Source organism: Clupea harengus, chromosome 22 (genome assembly GCF_900700415.2).
Source record: "Clupea harengus chromosome 22, Ch_v2.0.2, whole genome shotgun sequence".
Taxonomy (NCBI): domain Eukaryota; kingdom Metazoa; phylum Chordata; class Actinopteri; order Clupeiformes; family Clupeidae; genus Clupea; species Clupea harengus.
Genome location: NC_045173.1, coordinates 2,151,220 through 2,158,719, shown reverse-complemented (window position 1 = coordinate 2,158,719; position 7,500 = coordinate 2,151,220). Strand labels below are relative to the sequence as shown.

At 43.8% G+C, this 7,500-nt stretch overlaps 1 protein-coding gene across 1 annotated transcript in view; it reads left to right on the top strand.

Moving 5' to 3' along the window:
• chrna8 (cholinergic receptor, nicotinic, alpha 8) overlaps positions 1–7,500 on the top strand; it is a 36,245-nt gene that overhangs the window by 1,064 nt on the left and 27,681 nt on the right. The window lies entirely within an intron of this gene.

Below are 7,500 nucleotides of genomic sequence, written 5' to 3'. Positions count from 1 at the left end.
GTGAAGAATGAACACACACTAACCTTAATGTATCCCAATGTAGTTTGTATGTACTGGTTGTAACTCTGAATACCAGAACAACCTATCGAAGTAAAGGAGAGACATTACTGGCAAATGCGCACTGTCATTAATTGCGCAGCGTCACCTGCATGGTCGATAAATTTGTACAGGCGACGGAAGCAAACCAAGGTCAGGATAGACTGGTATGTAAATCTCAAAATGTAGAAACGACTAAATCATTTGCGACATCCAAATAGGCTTTCACCGAGTCTACAGACAATTATTATATGGTAGGCTAAATCTAATTACTGTTCTTACATAAAACATGGTAGCAGGGTCAATGCCTGACAATTATAACATATTATTTCATTTTCCGTTAGGCCTTAGGCCTACTATGTTTTGCACACCCAGAGTTGTTTCTTTAGAGCCTCTGGGTGAATTTAAAGTGGCTCGGGTCTAAACGGATGGATGTTTTCTCTAGTTTGCGTATTTAAATGACACCCCGTGTTAACTGCACTAAAATACACTGTTGGTCTAAAACTATGCAAACCATTGGGAACACCAACAACAGCACAGCTGGCATTTATAAAAGATTGCTCTCATGCTAATCTGGTGATATCGTTAAAAAAAAAAAACATTTCCGTAGTCCGACCTGACCCACAGGACTAGACAGTTATCCTGGGTGACTGGCAGAAACATGCGTTCATCTTTCCTTCACATTACCATGTAGGCTACCATCAAAATGAATTTGAAGATGATACCAAAACTAGTTGCCTATTAAAACATATCTCAAAAAGTGGCAAATTGTTTTTAAAATGTTTAAAAACACAGATGCCTGAAAAATGGGATCCAAATGTGGTGCTCTGAGCACTGTCTCCTTACTGGAGACCTTACTGGGACGCACCTCCCAATCAGCTCAGGGTCGGCTGCTGAGGTCCGTCCCTCTGGTAGTCTGTCAGCCCTGACAAATACAAATAGCAAACATGTCTGACAGGCGCTCAGCTTTCGTTTCACCTTTGCGATGGGGTACATCATAGGGGGCCATTGTTACAACTTCGGAGGCAAACCTGCACTGTCACCCCCCCCCCCCATACACACACACTTTTTTTCTATCCAAGTGAGAGGGGGTCATCTTTGCATCTGGCATAATTGACCAAGGGTGTTTCAAATATTTTGGACCAACTTCGTTTATTAACCAGACTTTCTCGAAAGTGAATTGATTGAATGCATTTGCATGTTGCAATCTATGTCCTTAGGTTCTGGTTTTTGATGTTCATCCATAGGCTTAGCCGACTAAATACACTGCTTTCTATGAGGTTTAGTCGGTGTACTTTCATTCATCTTAATGAATTTGAACAAGACATTACTGTATCCAAAACTACACCGGCAAGTCCTCAGGTTCAGGCATGTGTGCTCAAGCTAATGCTCCCCGATGGCTAGCCAGAGACGGGAGCACTGGAGTCGGGCTCACCTGAACCCATCCACATGGTAAAATGTGTGATCTGTAAGGGATATATCTAGGGGATATTCTAGTACAGCGCTTGCTCCCTGAACCACAGCTGTCCACTTAGGCTGCCATTTTGTATTTCTCACAGTTTTGGCACTCTAATGGACTAATCAAATGGAACTTCATAGACTGGTCAGGTGGTAACTTGACTAATCAAATGGAACTTCATAGACTGGTCAGGTGGTAACTTGACTAATCAAATGGAACTTCATAGACTGGTCAGGTGGTAACTTGACTAATCAAATGGAACTTCATAGACTGGTCAGGTGGTAACTTGACTAATCAAATGGAACTTCATAGACTGGTCAGGTGGTAACTTGACTAATCAAATGGAACTTCATAGACTGGTCAGGTGGTAACTTGAAGGGGGCTCTGTGTTTGAAACCTAAGTGAAATAACATGTCCATTGTTTGACAGAAGTGTTTCTTGTTCATTGTATCAGTAGCATGCTACTCAATTAGGATTTAGTTGAAGTCTTGTAAGTTCAAAGGTTTTGCAAGATTTTTTATTCAACTCCCCCATGACTGAATCTGAAGCTTTACGCGGTTTCACCAAGTGCTATATCTGGAGCTTAACTGTTTTTGTATTTATAAAGAAGTTAAGCACTAAAATCTATGATGACATTATTAAAACTTGATCATGAACACAGTGGCAGTGATGTGGTGGAACTAAATGTTTATTTATTAAGCTCCAGGCTGTAGCGCTTGGCTGTGTTGGCTGACATTTTCAAGGGTTTTATTACAGAGTAGTTTGAGCTTTGAGCTAATGAAGTGATAAAATAACAGATGCAAAATAATAATTGAATGCATAGCAGTTTGTAATAAATGTAATGGTATACTGCGTAATGACATTTATGGAATTGAACGCAAGCAGTTTGCGACTACTTGTGATTGCTGAAGATGTTCAAATGTACACCCTCTGGCCACGGGTCCAAGGGAATGCTGAGGCTTCACACTGTCACACCGCAATGATGCCGTTTGTTCGAAATTGTGGCACAGGGAAAGAAGACACAAATGTGTTGTTATTCTGTTTTGTTTTGGTTGATGTATAATATTAATCATTTAAAAGCACACGTTACCCTTTGGCAACATACCACCTCACTATTTCTCAATCTCTGTGCCTTCGTCAACTTGATTTCGGCGCCCTAGTTTGAGGGAGAAACTGGCTGGTAGAAACGGCAGCACAGTTGCACTATTCACAAAATTGCACAAAAAGGTGTGCTTCATGGGGGGCACTGTGGCACAAGCAGTAGCCCCGACCACATACGGGCTTGACGCCCATGGGGGACACGGGTTCAAATCCGGCCCGTTGTCGTTTCTCCACTCCCCACCTCTTCTCCCTCTCATTTCCTGTCCCACTCTTCACTGCATTATCGACTAAAGGCAAAAAAGCCCAAAATAAATAAAAAGGTGTGCTTCAGATTCAGATAAAGGTGTGCTTCAGATACAGATAAAGGTGTGCTTCAGATACAGATAAAGGTGTGCTTCAGATACAGATAAGGGTGTGGTCAAAGTAGGTGGGCAGAGCCAGGCTGAAGTTAATTAGGGAAAGGGTTGTTTGAAGCCGACCAATAGCATTGTCGAGCAAACTGAATGTGTCAGACAAGATTACAATATAAGAAGATGGTAATATCGCCTCGAGTTCTGGACAGTGTTCACCAGAAGCGCTTTTACAAGGAATCAACCATAGTGCTTCTTCTGTTGGTCAAAACAATTACATTCGTTGACACATAATTGTAGCTCGTCAGACATGTTTTAAATGCCCGGGCCACATCTCTTCAAACTGACTGTTATATTGTTCATCAGGTGATTTGGAGCTTCAAACTGACTGTTATATTGTTCATCAGGTGATTTGGAGCTTGAAAAAATTGTGTTTTGTTCCCCTTAGATGCCATGAATCTCCATTTCCGTTGTCAAGATCACTATAGCTCATCTTACGTCCATTCTGGAGAATGTATAGGCGTATTGTGTGAAATGTCCAAACATGCATAACGTGATACATATTCAATTTAATAATCTAAATTTGTTGTATGGAATGCTTGTGCAACTTCGAGCTAGGCACTGAAATAAATGTATAGCTTCCATCTTTGCTGAAATGCCGAATCTTCTGCAGATATTCTGGCAGTTGTTGTGGTGTGACTAGTGGAAGCAGGAGGGGTCAGCTCTATTCTCATAGGTGTGGTAGAATAGTACAGTGTGGTGATGCAACACAGGGCGCTTAAGCTTTTACTGGTAACTGCAGCTTTTAAATTTGTCTCAGGTAACTATGGTATTCAACGTTAATTAGATTGCAATTGTATCCTTTATTTGGCTTTTTCACTTAGAATAATTGATAATTAATAATTATAATAATTCTGATATATGAAATAACAAACATAATGTACGTACATAATAAACGTAATATCAACAGAATGGGAACAAACAGTAGGCTATCGGGTGCAGTCATTGCATCGAGAACCCCTGCAGAAACAAACATTCATTTGTGTAAAACAAGGAAATGCCCTAGTGTGGCGTGGCATCTTTCCTACTGCCCTCTGCCTAATTCGACTACAGCACCTGAGGAGAGATAATACGAAATATCATTATTGTGGCACATTATGGATGACATTCATTTTAATGCTGACTGAGCATTTGATTTAAGTCAGACAAATTAGACCACCTCTTCCCTCATGCTCAAGTCTTTCAAGGGGTTTAACCTTTAAAAACAAACACGCGGGCGCAATAGGTCGTTTGTCAACTCTACACATTTATAGCAGAATTGAGTACTGGCGGATAATGGCTCCTAAATGCATTCAGCACTGTAAATGCATTCAGCATTAAGGACATGAGCTGTCTGAGTTCAGCACCACACAGGCACACGTGGTGTGGATTTGCACGGGTCCATGAGAGCTGTCAGGGAAAAGGACCCCAAAACACAAATATGCTCCATTAAATCGAGCATTTTATGTATGAGCGAGCATGTACCATGTGGGCTTTAAGCTGGATATTACATGAAACAAGATGTCAACAACACTCAACATGTCTGCCTTACAACTGTCCAGAATAAATAAAACAACATGCAGAGGCAGACCCAACGTGTGATAGAGGCAGACTCCAACATGTGATATAGGCAGACTCCAACATGTGATATAGGCAGACTCCAACATGCAGAAGCAGACTCCAACATGTGATAGAGGCAGACTCCAACATACAGAGGCAGACTCCAACATGTGATAGAGGCAGACTCCAACATGTGATATAGGCAGACTCCAACATGTGATAGAGGCAGACTCCCACATGTGATAAAGGGAGACTCCAACATGTGATATAGACAGACTCCAACATGCAGAGGCAGACTCCAACATGTGATATAGGCAGACTCCAACATGTGATATAGGCAGACTCCAACATGTGATATAGACAGACTCCAACATGCAGGCAGACTCCCACATGCAGAGGCAGACTCCAACATGTGATAGAGGCAGACTCCAACATGTGATAGAGGCAGACTCCAACATGCAGAGGCAGACTCCAACATGTGATAGAGGCAGACTCCAACATGTGATAGAGGCAGACTCCAACATGTGATAGAGGCAGACTCCAACATGTGATAGAGGCAGACTCCAACATGTGATATAGGCAGACTCCAACATGCAGAGGCAGACTCCAACATACAGAGGCAGACTCCACATGTGATAAAGGCAGACTCCCACATGTGATAGAGGCAGACTCCAACATGTGATAGAGGCAGACTCAGAGGCACTCAGACGAGTACGTTCTGAAAGCAGAGTTGTTTTAGTTAATGTACACAGCGGCTTATTTACGCAAACTGCAACTTGTTTGCAACTGTGGTTCTCATAGTGGGTCGTGATATCCGAATATGGGTGCCAGCAATCCCAACAGAAAGTGTATGTGTGTGCATGACAGAAGTGTGGAGTAGGGGGAAAGAGTGATAAGTGTGTGTGTGCATGACAGAAGTGTGGAGTCGTGGGAAAGAGCGATAAGCTCATCTGTATGCAGGACTTCCCTGCAGTCCCATTCTCTTCAAGTGTGATCAACAGACCTGAGGGGACCCCAGTCTCTCTGTGTTTGGGGCTGATAGCCATGTTTGTTCTCAGAATCAGAAGAGGCTGTCATGCCTACAGGGGGAGGAAGAGGCCTATGGCTAAAACTACATACAAACACACACACACACACACACACACACACACACTCAGAAACACACATACCAGATGCGCACTTACGCACAGGCACACACACACACACACACACACATTACTTATAAGTTCACAGTTCAGCTATAATCTTTCATAAAAACGTAGAGCAAAGGTCGTCACAATTCTAACACTCAAGCGCGGACACACTTGTGTGTGTGTGCGACTGTCCAACACTATGTGTTCTAGAATGCATCTAGATTAGGAAGCATTCGAGCAATCTCCAAAGTATGTGGCATCTAAGTCTTATTGGATAAATACATTCCTCTTCCATTCCTATCAGATGGATGGAGCCATTTCCATTCATTTTTTGAAATGTGTGGTTGGTCATCCCTGTTAATCTGGCCTCAAAAGCCCATCCCGGCTGAGAGCCGGCTGACCTGCTCACAGCAGTGGGATTTTCCCCTGTGAGAGCCTCTCTCTCATTACTCTGATTTAATGTCCAGACCCAGTAGATTCCCCTCCTCTTCATCAGCCTCTTCATAATCCAGCCCCAAAAAGTCCACGCAGGAGCTTTTATATCATTCGAAGTTTTATGGAAGATTAGGAGTGGGATTTGGGTCGAAACGCAAAGACTTTCTTTTCCCTTTCTTCTCTCTCTCTCTTTCTAATGCCTGAAAAGTGATGAGTGAGATAACAGCGATTCTTTAGAAAGAGTGGTGCTACTCCGAGAGGAAGGAGACCATGGTGCCTGTCTGCTTTGAGAGGAAGGTGTTCAACCTGTTAACCTGAACACATGACATGACTGCACATATACACACATACACAAACACCTGCAGGTTCACACGTGACTCTGCATACAGAAGAGTCCTGTCCATTCCTCACCATTAAGGGTCTGCGGATCCTTCACTGTTCATTTCTCTTCAATGCCAGAGAGGAGATTGAACGGTGGAGAGATGAAAGAGACTGGGGTGTTTGAAGTGAGTAAACCCAGTCCCTCATCAGCGTGGCAATCTCATCATTAGAGAGGAGAGACATGTGGCCTGCCGTCACGGGGAGCGGAGCTGCACTTTGGCTTTGATTGAAACTTGGGAATCGTTCTGCTGCCTGCTTCCACCTGCCAGCCGCCTTCATGGAAGGAGAATCAAAGCGCAGGCACTAAGCAAGGAGCCGATGGCTGCCTGTCAGAGGGCGACACAAGAAGCGCATTCATGTTTTGCGTCTGTCTCTTCGTTTATTGTGTGCTTGGGCATCTCTTTGATGAGATCCAATTTTGCATCTTTTACAGAGATAGAGAATCCTTCTCAGAGAGTGAGTGACAGAGAGAGAGAGAGAAAGAGAGAGAGAGCGAGAGAGAGAGAGAGACAGAGAGAGAGACAGAGAGTGAGAGAGACAGAGAGTGAGTGACAGAGAGAGAGAGAGAGATAGGAGAGAGAGAGAGACAGAGAGTGAGTGACAGAGAGAGAGAGAGCGATAGAGAATCCTTCTCAGGGTTTGAGCAGAGAGTGAGTGACAGAGAGAGAGAGAGAGAGAGACAGAAAGAGAGAGAACTGGAATGACGCCAGAACTCATTTTCTCTTCCTTCTTTGGTGGGACATCGGCCATCTCCGCGGGATGCCTGAGCACTCTCAGAGCGCACGTCTGTGGGCACGTCTGTCTGGAGGCGACTGACAGATCGCTACGCCGCAACATGTGTGAGTGAGGCCAGGGTTTTGATTAGGCAGCCTGCATTCTTCACACACTACACTGGCTGAAGAGCCTGTTCCCTTGGGCACTAAGACTTGCGCGTCTCTAAACGATCCTCTAGTCCTCCCACACAGAGACAATCAAACTCTCCCTCGCCATGGAAACGATGGCATAA